At 40.5% G+C, this 13303-nt stretch overlaps 1 protein-coding gene and 1 long non-coding RNA gene across 9 annotated transcripts in view; one reads left to right on the top strand and one right to left on the bottom strand.

The window, feature by feature from the left end:
* The window catches only part of LOC134551298 (uncharacterized), a 52211-nt gene extending 49491 nt beyond the window's left edge, over positions 1 to 2720 (top strand). The window contains exon 4 of the long non-coding RNA XR_010080556.1: positions 2148 to 2720. This is a non-coding gene — a long non-coding RNA (uncharacterized LOC134551298). The remainder of the gene's footprint in view (positions 1 to 2147) is intronic.
* RAD51B (RAD51 paralog B) overlaps positions 1 to 13303 on the bottom strand; it is a 431141-nt gene that overhangs the window by 141125 nt on the left and 276713 nt on the right. The window lies entirely within an intron of this gene.

Below are 13303 nucleotides of genomic sequence, written 5' to 3' on the forward strand. Positions count from 1 at the left end.
AATACACAACTAAAAGCTCTTGTGATACTGCATGCAGACACAGTGGTAAGAGGAGATGCAGTAATGTCTGATAGCTACCATTACCATTGTAACAACACAGAAGAAATATTAATGGTGCTCCAAAAGCAGCAAACCAGATGCCTAAAAGACTGCTCTGATAGTTTGCAGCCTCCCTGTTAAACATAAAATCACTTTATTAGCAATTATGACCTCTTTGTAATTCAGGTCTCTCTGGTAGCTAGGGTGGAGTAAGTTGGTCTCAGACTAGCTCCTCGTAGATACTTCAGAGTGTGAAAGAATGCCATGATACTCACAAGGACTGATTCAAGTGGGATTTCTAAATAGAGGTGCTGACCCTGGAGAGAGTTGTCTCAGATTGGTGCTGACATAATTTTGGGTGGGAAGAGGGTGGGCTTTTTTGTTTTACACCAGCATGAATTCTTTGTCTGCCTAATATCTCTCTGGAACTCTACACACTGGATGGCTCAAGACTGCATGAAATCCATGATTTTTCAAATAATTGCTATAGGCTACAAATGTGACACTCCTTTGTATTGATGCTCAATCCCAGTGCTGATGTGTTCAAAGTCTCCATTTAAAGACTCTCATGAACAGCTCATAGACAACAGCTCCATTTAAAAATATCCACTGCAGCTGAGCAGCAAAACCAAACATGAAGGCACAATGAACTGCACTGGAGTAGAATGTAACTACTCACAGTACCCTGGTGGAGAGCAACAGGATGGCTGCCATTTGGAAAAACAAGGGTTACAGAATTCTCCGTAACAGACTTCTGTTATTTAACTCCAGCTGAAAAATATAGATTAAAAACTGCATTCAATCCGTAAGAAAAACAAAATGGTTTTTATAGCCTATGAGCAAGATGTTAAGTGAGCTGTATTCACAAAAGAAAAGTCCCAGAGAAGCTGGAGTCTTAATGTCATTATGATAACTTAAAAATCTCAAAATAGCATTTGATTCCACAGATTCCATTTCAGAAGTCCAGAAATGTTTTTCTCTGCTTGTTAATGCTCTCATTTTGGGAATAGCATGGATCTGTTTAACACAAAGAGAGTTTATACCTGTATAAAGTAAAAATCAGCTTTGCCATAAGAAGGAAACAAAATAGATATAGTAAAAGTGCTAGTAAATCAATAATAAATAGTAGATATCCAGAGAAACAGATGTCCAGATGACATCAGTAAGAGGAATCACATGGTTCTATCAGATTTACCTGAATACAACCCCTCCTAATAAGTTTCAATTGCAATGATAAGTGTGCCTGGATTAAACCCAGTAATTTTTCATTCCTTGCTAATGTATGTACCTTGCTAATGGGACAAATGTAACTTAGAAGGAGTCTGTATGTAATCACAGGAGGTTTTATTTGTATAACTTTTCTGGAGGCTGACTATGACTATACTTGATTGCATGTGGGTGGCTGTGGGACAGGCAGACAGCTGGGTGAAAAACTATGACAAAAGGAATCTTGTCCCATTTCCTGCCTGTGCTTCATTCACTAATGAGCAGTGCTCTGGGTCATTCTCAAGATTTCTTCATCTGTTGTTGTCTCGTCTGCAAAAGGGGCACCCCGGCAGTGGAGCTGTTGTCAGCTTGTCTTGAGAGTTTATTCTGCTGCCTCTCACCCTTGCAGCTGTGTGCGATTTTAAGTGCCTGGCTGTAAACAACTCCATATTTTGTGCTCCGTTTTGGATGACTTGAAGGCCAGTCTAAGGCCAGATGTGTTTGCTGGTGTAATCTGTTTCTCATTTCTTCTGATAAATGCATATCTCAACAACTAATAATAAAGTGAAATCAAGATTTATCTGTTGTCTTCTTCAGTTTGATTTCTATTGGACAGCAAATGTTAATAAAACATGGCTAAGTCCTCAGTCTCTCTTTTCTTCCTGGAGTGCTTGAAATGTTCACTGAACATATCCCTACAAATAAACAACCAGGCTGGTGAATCTGACATGATTTAACGCTTGCTGTAGCAACCAATACCCTCTTGCTAGCTTGTGGAAACAAAACACTTTTGCTTCTCTAAAAAACAGATTTTCACTAACACTGTGTTGTCTATTCTTGTTTCTTTTGTCAGACCAGCTCACTTGATTTCTTCCTGGTAACAGGTTTACTCTTTTTAACAGGATTCTTTTATAAAAGGCTTCTACCTGTGCACAGGCAGGATTCAGCTGTCTCCTACAGCAAACTGTTCTGTTATCAAGTCTAGTCCATTGGTGAGAAAACTCACTAGAAGAGGCACATAAAGACTGCACCTCTCTCCTCGTGTCCAGGGTTCTGTAAGTCTCTATCCAACTAAGAAATCACACCCAAGTTCATTCTGTTCATCAAAGTGCTGTCTTTTGATCTGTGTTGTTAAATGCTATCGTATTAGTCTTTCCCTTCCAAACAGGTATAAAGGTGAGGAAGTGGGATGGAAATGCTGTAACAGCTTAGCCTACCCCCTTCAGGCTAATGACCTGCAGAACACAGAACTCTGCTGCCCATGATTCTCCTCTTCTTTCCAGGTGGATCACGGCCTTATCCACTGCCACCTCTCATATCTATTATAATGGGACCCTCAATCTTAATTACAACCACTGCTGAAGTCTGTCAAAGACACTGCTCCAACAAAAAGCAATTCCATCAGGCATGGCAGGCTGATAGCAGGCTTCCAATCCTCTTTTATCTGCTACCTGGTTTTCTACATCCTCTGCAAGTTGAAATTAGAATAGATAGATATGGATGGTCATTAAAAACAGTTTATATAAAGAAAGTCATAGGGTTGTCTTTTACCCAAGAAGCCTTTCAAATAAATGCTCTAGTTTCATCCTAGAGGAGATTTTGCCAATCCCTCTAGCCTTTAGAGGGAAAAGAAACCCTTTCCACAGTGCTAGGTAGTTCTAATTACAGATGCATCAAACCAGCACCTACTTTTATAATTGTTCCCTGACAGTACTCAGCAGCTCATCTCGTCTTCAACCGCACTAATGAATGTTCTTGCTCTGTTCAGCAGAGGGGTCACCAAAAACCCAAGTAAATTCTATTTCTTCCATGCCTTTTCAGATTTATTTTAACACCCAAGTACAAAAACTGGAACTGTATACATAAGGCACCTTGACTGGCCTAACTGAAGACAACTGTTTAAACTGGCAAAGACACAATTTATTCTATTAAAACCACTCATGATGTGAGAAGGAAAGAAGTCCTTTTAGCTTGTAAGAAACAAATAATTTCCAGGGTTAGTAATTAGGAAAACAAAACAAACACAAAACATTTGTATTTGTAAACTGAATATGTTTGCTGTGGCTTGACTAAAATGTGCTAAATCTAATCTTGGACTTTTTTTCTTCAGAGAACCATCACACTTCAAGATGCTACAACAAAGGAAAACTAAGTACAGGCAGAGTCCTTCCCCCACTGGCCCATCTGGATTTTCAGCATTTTACTGAGCTTTTGTATCTATTATGTGAAATAAAGCCCAACCTGTTTTCAGACAGCTACTTTGGTGAGTGGCCTGAATTAATTTTATTTCTTAATTTCATTTCCCAGGACATTCAGAGGTTTTTTCTATTTTCTGTTTTGAACTTAGTGGGTTCACAGAGCCACAATACCAACAATGCAATATGCTGTTTATTTCTGCCTGTATCCAGCATGGTTTTACACACAAATTGATCATACCTCAAATATCTGAGCCTGGCCCTAATTCTCCTGCCTTCAATGGTGTATAGGTGACATACTATGACACTTTAAAGAATAGTTTTTACACTTGACCCTCTCAGCAGTTTCATGGGATTCTCCCCATTCTCTTTGCATTCATACCAAATGCTTTCACTCTGACAAATCACCAAGCCTTCAGATCACTTGCATTATACAAAACAAGGCTATTTTATCTCATTAATGTTCCTTCTCTGTCTACAGTAATGTTGGCAGAAATTCCACAAAACATACTGTTGTGAGAACAATTAGATTTTGGGATTATGGAAACAGACTCTAACATAAATGTGTGGAAGTGTCATTTTGTACATCATGCATCATGGTAACCTTGAATTTACAGGAGATCAATGCAAGGATGCATCTTGAATGGGATACAAAGCTGATATGCATTTGTGGGCTGCTTTTATTTTCTGTCCAGAAAGCATCATATATAAGGAATGAACTCTGTATTATTCAGAGTCAGAATCAAAATTTGCACCTACATTTTCCAAACATCCCAACACCACAGCATTGCCTCTAATGGGATGCAAATCTGTTTGTCCAGTGTCTCTTGGTCTGCAGAGATAGTACATGGACTAGTCAAAGCCAGAGGAGGACTAACACACAGGCAAGCTAAGCAGAATTTCACGATTGCAGGGGTAGCTTTAAGTTGTAACCTGAGGTTAGCTGATGACACAATCGTTGCCTGAGTCATCTGAAAATCTGAAACAATGGCTCTGAGCATGGTAAACTTTGTCACTAATCTGACAGTGTGTCATCCTCATGACTTGACAGATGGGGAGAGGGACAGCAGGAATTCTGCCACTTCAGCAGACAAATCTAAGGGTGGAGCAGGAACAGAAAAGTACAGTAAACCTGACTCAGTCTCTAGCAGATACATTCAGCAACATGACTGAACTTTACACTCAGGACACTGGGTGCATGTCACATTCAATAAGGAAATGGCATCTCTTACTGCCCCTATGGTGAGCAACAACACAGAGGAAGACTCAAATGGCAGAGAAGCAGCAAAGCAGAAGTGCCAGGGTTTAAAACCAGGTTTTCAAAACCTCATGTGACCTAAATAAATACTAGCACTGACATACCTGATTTGGGCTGTCATGAAAGGGAAGCGTAGTCTTTAGATAAACAGAGTGTCCGCCCTTAACCTCCTAACTATCAATTTTCCTCATCTAATACTGCAGAAAGGTTATGTTGCAGTGCCCTGTGCTTCCTCACATTTAAAGTTAAGGTAGCCAAGGGCAACAAAGACTCCTTCCTCTCCAGCCTGATAGCAGAGCTCTTCCTTCCTTTTGTTCACATGGAGAACAAACACTGAGTTGAACAATAACAGTGCATACTTCATTATGATGCTCTCTTGGGCACCCAGCCCTGGTTAGCATTATCTTACCCCTTGGTTTTGTTTTAAAGGAAACTGTGAAAGGTCTTTTCAATTGCTGGTGTTTCAAGATCAACATTACTTCTACTTCCTCTGTTTTCAAGTTTCCTTATTTGACCAACAATATGTGGCACTATGAAAGAAAAAAAAAAAAAAGACACCTACCAAGGAACTGAGAAAGCTTCCAGTTTGAGGCAAGCAACAGCAGAAGGCCAGTTAAATGAGTTCTCCCTGTGAATTAATGCCACACTGTTGGCTGCAGCCCTCAGTGGGCCAGCTCTCTTACCCCTTCTGCCAGAAGAGGTCTTGAGTTTGCAAATTCAGTTTGTGTATGAAGTTTTCCCGTGCCCTTAAGTGATAGGGCAGTAAATTATGTGTTTTCTAAGCCCAGGCAGCTGGGACCAGCTTGAGGGACACCTTACTCCCTTTGTGCTCAGATGTGACAGTGGAATTTAGTTCATTCTGCACTGGAGTAATCAATGCTTGCTCTGACTTTTATCCATTACTTAGGAACCTTTACTAGGGCATGACAAGTCTTCCAAATGAAAATCAAACTGTGACTCACGTGGCTGCCCATCCTTGCTGCTGCCACCTTGTACTGCTAGCCAAACCGGCTCACTTGGCTATGGGTCAATTGTGTGACCACTCATTCCCCAGTTCAGCTTAACACATATTTGAGAGAAAAAGGGGGAGAAAACCTGTTTCTCAAGGACAAGAAAGTATTCAGGATGAATAAAAGCTACCTCTGCTAAACTCTAATAAAGTCCTGTCCAGTGTTACTCAGCTGGAAGGACTGCAGTGACAAAGCAAGGCAACAGAACTGCAGGGGAAGGAAGGCTGAATGGCAAAGAAGGAACAACATACCTTTGAGCTCTTGTGTGCTCTGCATGAGGCCCTGCCTCTGTATCAAATGAGAAGGTAGCCAGGATCACATAACAGAACTGTCAAAGTTATGCTTTATCCATCCTGACTGAGTGCTTTTGGCTTTTACAACCACATTAGAATACATTGGCTTGATTTTCAAAGGTAATGAGCACCTACAGGTCCCACTGCCTTTGGTGACAGCTGCAGCTCTAAAAATCAGTTTAAGCTAGTTTGCATATTGAGAAGAGCTGAAGGAAAATAAAAGGCCCATTGTGTAGATATGAAGAGTTTAAACACTGCTGATTGGTGGTCTATGTGTCCCTTCCCTTTTCAAATGAATTTCACTTCATGTTTTGTTTGGTTTTCCTGTTGATGCATCCTGCACCCTCCAGTGCTAAGCTGGTGGGATCCCACATACTTTTCCTGGCATGTGGTGTTTAAAATAAGAGACCTCAGCAATCGGATATCCTCAGCATTTCCAGCTATTGAACACAATCATGAGTGCTGTGATCCAATTTCAGAGCAGAAGAGGAAAGATATAGAGTAATATTCTCCTTGTGCTGGTATGGGGCAGACAAAAGAAAACTAAGCAAACAGGATGTTCTGCTCCTCTGTGGACTTCAGCAAATGCAGACAGGATATGGTCTAGCTCACAGCTAGGACTCACAGCTGCAATGTATGTGCCTGGCTGGCCAATACCTTGTTTTGAGTCATTCACCTACAGCACAAATATAGCATGAAGAAAAGTGAGAGACGTGGTGTGCAGTTCCCACCTGCAGTTCCCTTCATGTGTCAAGACTGAAGTTCCTCATCAGGCATATGCAGCCTGAGGGAGGAATGTGATATTTATATATGCCTCTAAGAAAGAATCTCATCCCATCCCTTAATTCACTCAGAATATCTTCACCAATGCAACACTTGGCATTCACAACTTTGGATTTCAGCCAGCTTATTCTAAGCCTATGCACTGAACAGTAAGGCATATCTCAGCTGAGGTCTCCACAGTAGCACACAGCACTTGGTTTAGACTATTCAGACTCTAATATTCCCCAGCATTTTCTAGAAATGTCACTCCTCACATCTCAGCTGCTGCTTCTGGGAAGTGCACCTTCACAGAGCATTGGATTGTATGGGTGAATATTTCTGTAGCTGAAAAACTAGGAAGCTGAAATGAAAATGAGATTCAGTGGACAACAAAGTAAAATCTTTTCAACAACATCTTTTGTGGCACTGTTAATTGTAGCATCATTTACCTTTCTTCCTCTTCACCCTTGCAGGCTTGTGCTGCCTTGCCTATGTGCTGAGCCCTAAGGCAGACCCTCTGGAGTTATTCAGGAGGCAAACCAAGAAGAGCCTGAGCTGATACACCACACTCCAGCAAACTGCCAACTAACCTTGCTGCCTCTCTTATCCCTATGAAACTTCTTTAACTCATTCTGGCCCTGAAATTTAAACTCAAAAGTTTTTCAGGAGTCTTCACAGAACTGAATGACTAAGGACCAGGTTTGGTTTCATTACAACATAAACAGTGAGGAGCAGTGCTAAAGTTCAAAGGAACTGTGCAGAAAATACAATAACAGCCCAATATTATGAATTTTAAGGAATTACTATAATGAGAAAAAGCATTTGAAGTAAAACCACTGTTTGCTGAGAGGGTTTATCCCAATGCCTGTTTCTAAAAAAGTGCTATATATTCCTATTCCATCTTATCAAGATAGATTTAAGATTATATGAGAAGATAATTTGAATCTGTGACAGGGCAAGTCAACACATCAGATGCAGAGATATATGATGTTGTTCAGAATGTGAATTCTCAAAACATAGAGAAAGTTTCAAAGAAAAGCAGCATGGGGTAAAAGCAGTGGAAGCCCTATTTGTAAAGTGTTATCCCTGTGCTAGTAAGCCTCTCCTCTGGCAAAGGTTTCTAGTTTAGATGAAGTGCCACTTAAGTGCTTGCCTACACAGAATTGCACTCTGGAGACTTCCAGAGTTTTGACTGTAGGTAACTCTTGGATGTCCTCAGCAGAGGGAAGAATAAAGTGTTCAGCACTTCTCTTTGGAAAACAGGCTGTATACTTAAGGATTTTACAAGACTTTAGTAATATATATTCTCCTATAGCTAAAGAAAAGTTGCATGTATTACATGCAGGGTAAGTTTGGGTCATAGGCCTCTACTGCTAACTACATTTTCACCAGATCAAATTACATCAGTGGTGGCTTCACCAAACAAATTAGTGGTGAAGGCAGTACAGACATAACCTTTGAGGAAATCAAAAGAAACTTAGTTGTGCCTACATGAGAAAATAAAAAATCACAGTGAGACTTAACTGTCTTTTACTTCCATAAGCGGCATACAAAAGCATGAGACTTTACTCTGGCTGAAAAACATGGTTTTGAACAGACATTTATTCGCCTTCCTACTTATGAATGTGTTCACTTAAGAACATTAAGTCTATCTTAGGTACATTTGACCTTATTTTACAAATCTGTAGCTTGAAAGATGTAACATCTACATTCAAGCCAGGCAATTACTAGGAAAGTCTTAGTCTTCCATGACAATGTTCAGTTCCCAGAATAATATATTGTCACAAATCACAGACACTACCTCTAATCAACAGACAATTACACTCCTTATGTTAAAAGCCTTTTGGAAAAAAGGCCATTTGCTTTAGCACTATGCTGAAAACCCAGGGGAGCAGCCCACTTTGATCAGGAATTCATTACAGAGAGCCTGGTAAGGAGAAGATTTCTCTGAAGTGAGATCATTTTGTCCCAGGAAGCCTACGCCAGCCTTGAAAAGGGGAACAGACTTACACTCTTCAGCTCATTGTTTTAACAACACTGGGTTAAAAGACATTAGTTTTGATTCGCACTTGTGTAAATGAGAACAGATTTGGCACACTGCTTGCACTTAAGCTTTTTTTTGTATTGCATTTAGTAGAACTTCAGACAAATGAAATGCTGGCACTTCAGTTGCAGTCTAGTAAAGCATTTAGGAACATGTTTGGCTTCCAAGTGCAAGACAGCAGTACTGTATCTTCAGTATTTTTACATGCATCTTCAGAAATAAGCAGGTAATTCAAAACATTGTGCTAATTGTGCTAAACTGGATTTATCCAGCATAATATCCTCTCACAAATTAAGCTCACAGGAAAAAGTACAGCCAGAAACATAACCAATCTACTGCCTATGTACCATGCCACTATGTGTTTTTTGGAGAGAAACATTTAATTTTATTGAAATGACAGTTTATTTGGTTTCTACTGGATCTAAACCCAAGATGCCTCTAGTCTTCCTTCACCAATAAAGTGTTTTCCTTCCATTTCTCATCATTAACATTTTCAGTTGGTTGTGCATCTGTACTCTGCTTCGCTGCCCTCCTCCATTTGACAGCCATGGAGTCTGGCTACTCCAGCAAGGCTTTGGCAGTGCTGCTGCAGAGCAGTAGAGCATTTCCCACAAACCCATCTAATGAGGACACCCTCACCCAAGCAAACACCATTCCTGGGCCAGGTTTAGTAACCCCTCCTCAAAATGCCATGAGTTACCTGAACAAAAGGATATTTTCATTGATTTCAGCTATGTCTGTGTGGGTGATGTTGCAGGCATTGGGATGATGGCAGTTTTTTTTTTTCCTCATGCCTTACTCCCAGGATAGACTTAGCCTACAAACTGATAGTGCTTCTTTGCTCTCATTATTACAAACCTGTTGCAAATACCATGAGACTTTCAGTGTCCTATGGGGAATACAGCAAAAACTGTTCCACCCCACAGAGATCCTAACAATGATCAGTTTATCCTTATCCCTCCAATAGGGCTGGAAATCACCAGTGGCACTGCAAATCTTTTACCATCTCAATAGCAATGCACAACTCTATTCCCATTAATCTGTCTTCTACCCATTCACACATCAAATACAACCCTGCTTCATTTTACAGATTATATCCATGTTGCTCCAGACAAAGGTCACTTTATAGTTACAGTTCTTCAATTGAATAAAAGCTTTTGATGCAGTAAATAATTGTCTTTCACTGTTCAAACCCACACAATACAATACAAATAATGCTGCCCTTTCTTTCAGAATTCTTTTTCTACCTCACTACTTGTTTCTTTACAAAATAAAATGAGGCACTTTTCACTTGCTTCAGCCATAGAAATTAGTTATAGCACTTTGGAGACAGTTTGCCATGCTACACTACAAACCCAAACCCTACCCTATTTTGAGATCCAAATGAGCCTCTTTCATAACCTCAGTGACAAATGAAACATAATGTACCAAGGTTTCCCTAGATTTAGCTGTTACTAGATATTTTTTCATTACTACCGTGAAACTTAGGACACTCTCTTCCAAGTGCCACATTCTTTTGTTTCTACATATGATAAGTTACCTGCCTCAATAGGACATTACATGCAAGGTGAGCACGTTTGTGTTCAGAGAGGTTGTGTGCAGTGGAAAAGGGGGCAGCAGAAAGGGTGGATTAATCAACTAGTTGTCCAGTCCTGTGGCACAACCCTCAAACTCTTCCCTTTGACAATACAAGGTATTCTATTCTCTCTTTGAGTAGTGAGGGGAACCAGTCAGCAGAAGACACAAAATTCTGACAGTTATAACTTTCTTTCAAAAAGGAAGAGTAAAATATAGCAAGATAAATCATAATGCCAAGTACACTCATGAAAAATGGCAACCATTTACCAGCAAGAGTGCTTTTTTTAGCACTGAAGGTCATGACAAGAACTGAGGCCAAAAGCTGAAGGCAGACAAATTCTAATCTGAAATACAGAACAAGGGTTTTGCAGCAAGGTAGCTAAAACTTGAAAACACTGTCAAGGCAAACCAGGAACTCACATTTCTTTATGTCTGCAAATAATAGTGATTACTTTTCTACAAGAAATGATTCAGTGCAACAAAGCTATCAGGTACCTGAAGGAAACATGTATGATATATGGGAGATCAGTTTGGATGAACTGATAATTCTATTCATCTTTAAACCCTATGAAACTATCATTACTCAAAAGCAACTCCTAGCTCACTAATAGAACTTGCCTTATGTTTTCAGTACTTCTGAGTTTTTTCTGTGAAGAACAATGTTAATCACTTAGTTAAAGCACTCAGTCCCAGTAGACTCCTCAGCTGGCAGAGAGCCACTGTGGCCCTGTCTCCTCTCACAGCACCATCCTCTGGGTAACAGAAGGCATTTGCTCAAGTAAGATGGAATGAGACTTTCACAAAGAGCTGAACGGTTGGTAGGTAACAGCTAGGCTTGTTGCTAGCTTGTATTTATACCCCAGAACACTGCTGATTTTAAAGCTAGACTTGGATGATCACCCACAGAATACAGCTTCAAATCAGTTTCATTCAGCCTCTTTTCTGCCTATGTGTGCACAAAGCTAAGTAGCATCTTCTGGTTCAGCATCCAGTATGTGCTACACTGAACTCCAGTGAAACTACAATCAGGCAAGAGCAGCTCAAAATTTCTTCTGTTATACCAGAACAGAATTACAGCTAGAAATTTCCAATCAAAACAGAAATTATATAGCCAATGAGAAAAATCATCTTACAACTTGTACTCTTAATCAACTGGATCTGGAGCTCTTTTAATTTTTATTCTTCTTTTTAACAGTTTGACTTCATTCACTGCAACTGGTATATTGAAATAGGGAAGTGACAGCAAGTTCTTAGAACAGCAAACACAAGAGGACAGTAAAATCGCCAATATTTTGCAGTGCTTAGAACCAGGTTTCTACCTTTTTGTCTAAGATCTCTACAAAATAGAGACTGGCTGTCAGACTGGATTCTGCACTCACAATTCAGGTTCATCAAAGAATGACACTGTACAGCATGGCAGAACATAACATGACATTGCATTACAATGTAAAGGCAACTGAGGGTATTTTTGAGGCTGCAGTTCACTCCCTCTACAGCACAGAGCAATCTGAAGCAATGAAAGGAGGAGGCTGAAGACTTGTCTTGCTAAATTTCTGACTGTCCAATCTTGCTTTTCAATCATCACATTTCATTTCTCTAGTCTGAAAGTGGAGATAAAAGAGTGAGTGCATAGATGGATTCTCCTCACTGCTGAACACTTCAGGTTTATAAAACCAACAAAGTTTTTTCCAAGGGACCCTTGGGCAGCCTGGAGATCTCCTCTGACAATGAAAGAGAAGCATTTCTGCCTTCACTAGGGTCTCCTCCAAAAATTTCTTTACTTGCACTGAGGCCATGGGATGCAAAGATACCAGGGAAACAGAGCAGCAATTTACATTGACAAAGAGGATTTTGATGCACTCCTCCAAATGGGGCAGCATTACCATCTTAATAGCCTTTTGCTCTCAGCCCTCTTCCTGAGGACGCTGGGGATTTTTGCAAATGGAGAACAGTTCCGCTTCCCATTTTAACTGCAACAATAGCAGAAGGGCTCCTTAAACTGCATCAAATAGCAGGCTGTGAAATCCCCAACTAGCCACACTGCCTCTCCTGCCGTTTTATTATCCTCCAGACCACAGAACAAAGCAGGAGGGAGCTCCTCCTCTTTTTTTTTTTTTTTAGCCTATTCCACACACCCTAATCCCTCAGAGGTGGCAATGGAAATTGCTTGTGGAACTGTTAAATCACACTTTCACTTTGTCTTTCATTCCCCATTCACCCTCTCTAATCAGGGAGCTTCCAGCCACATTTTCCGATATCAATTTGTTTATGGCCTATTGGTTAATGGTCCTGGGATGGGACCCCCTGAGTAAAAAGAAAGAATCCTGGGCACTTCAGCCAGCTGCTGCTTCTCACCAGTTCCCACATCCATCCTCTTGTTCCCATCAGCCACCCTGAATGTGCTCACCTCCTGACACCAAGGGAATTAAACAACAAAGCCTGAATGGGAGAGTTGCCTTTGCCATCAGGCTGCGGGACAGATTCCACTTGTTAGCGCTACGTGATGTCCCTCAAGCAATCACCCATGGCTAGTTACCTCACTGTCATCTTACCTTCATGCAGCTTCCCTTTGGAAAGAAGCACCAAATACAACTCTCAGAAAAACTCTAGCCTCTCTTGAACAAGGCAGCCTGGTGCCACTTTCTGCATCTTATCCACACCAGACATTTCCTGGTGATTTGCTCACTTCCTCTTTCCAGAGAAATAATGATCACTGAAATGTGGGATGAGACTATGCAATATTTACTTTTACAAATCAGTGAGATGGTTCATGTGAAAGTGCTTACAAGTCTCTGTAAAAGAGTCTGGGGCATGTTATCAGGGAAACCATGCCCTTCCTTGCTACCCATCTTGGAGAAAAATATCTAAAACAGAAACATAATGATGCAGTCAGAAAGTAATAAAAGGCTCACACAGAG

The sequence above is a fragment of the Prinia subflava genome, chromosome 5, assembly GCF_021018805.1.
Source record: "Prinia subflava isolate CZ2003 ecotype Zambia chromosome 5, Cam_Psub_1.2, whole genome shotgun sequence".
In the NCBI taxonomy this organism is placed as follows: Eukaryota; Metazoa; Chordata; class Aves; order Passeriformes; family Cisticolidae; genus Prinia; species Prinia subflava.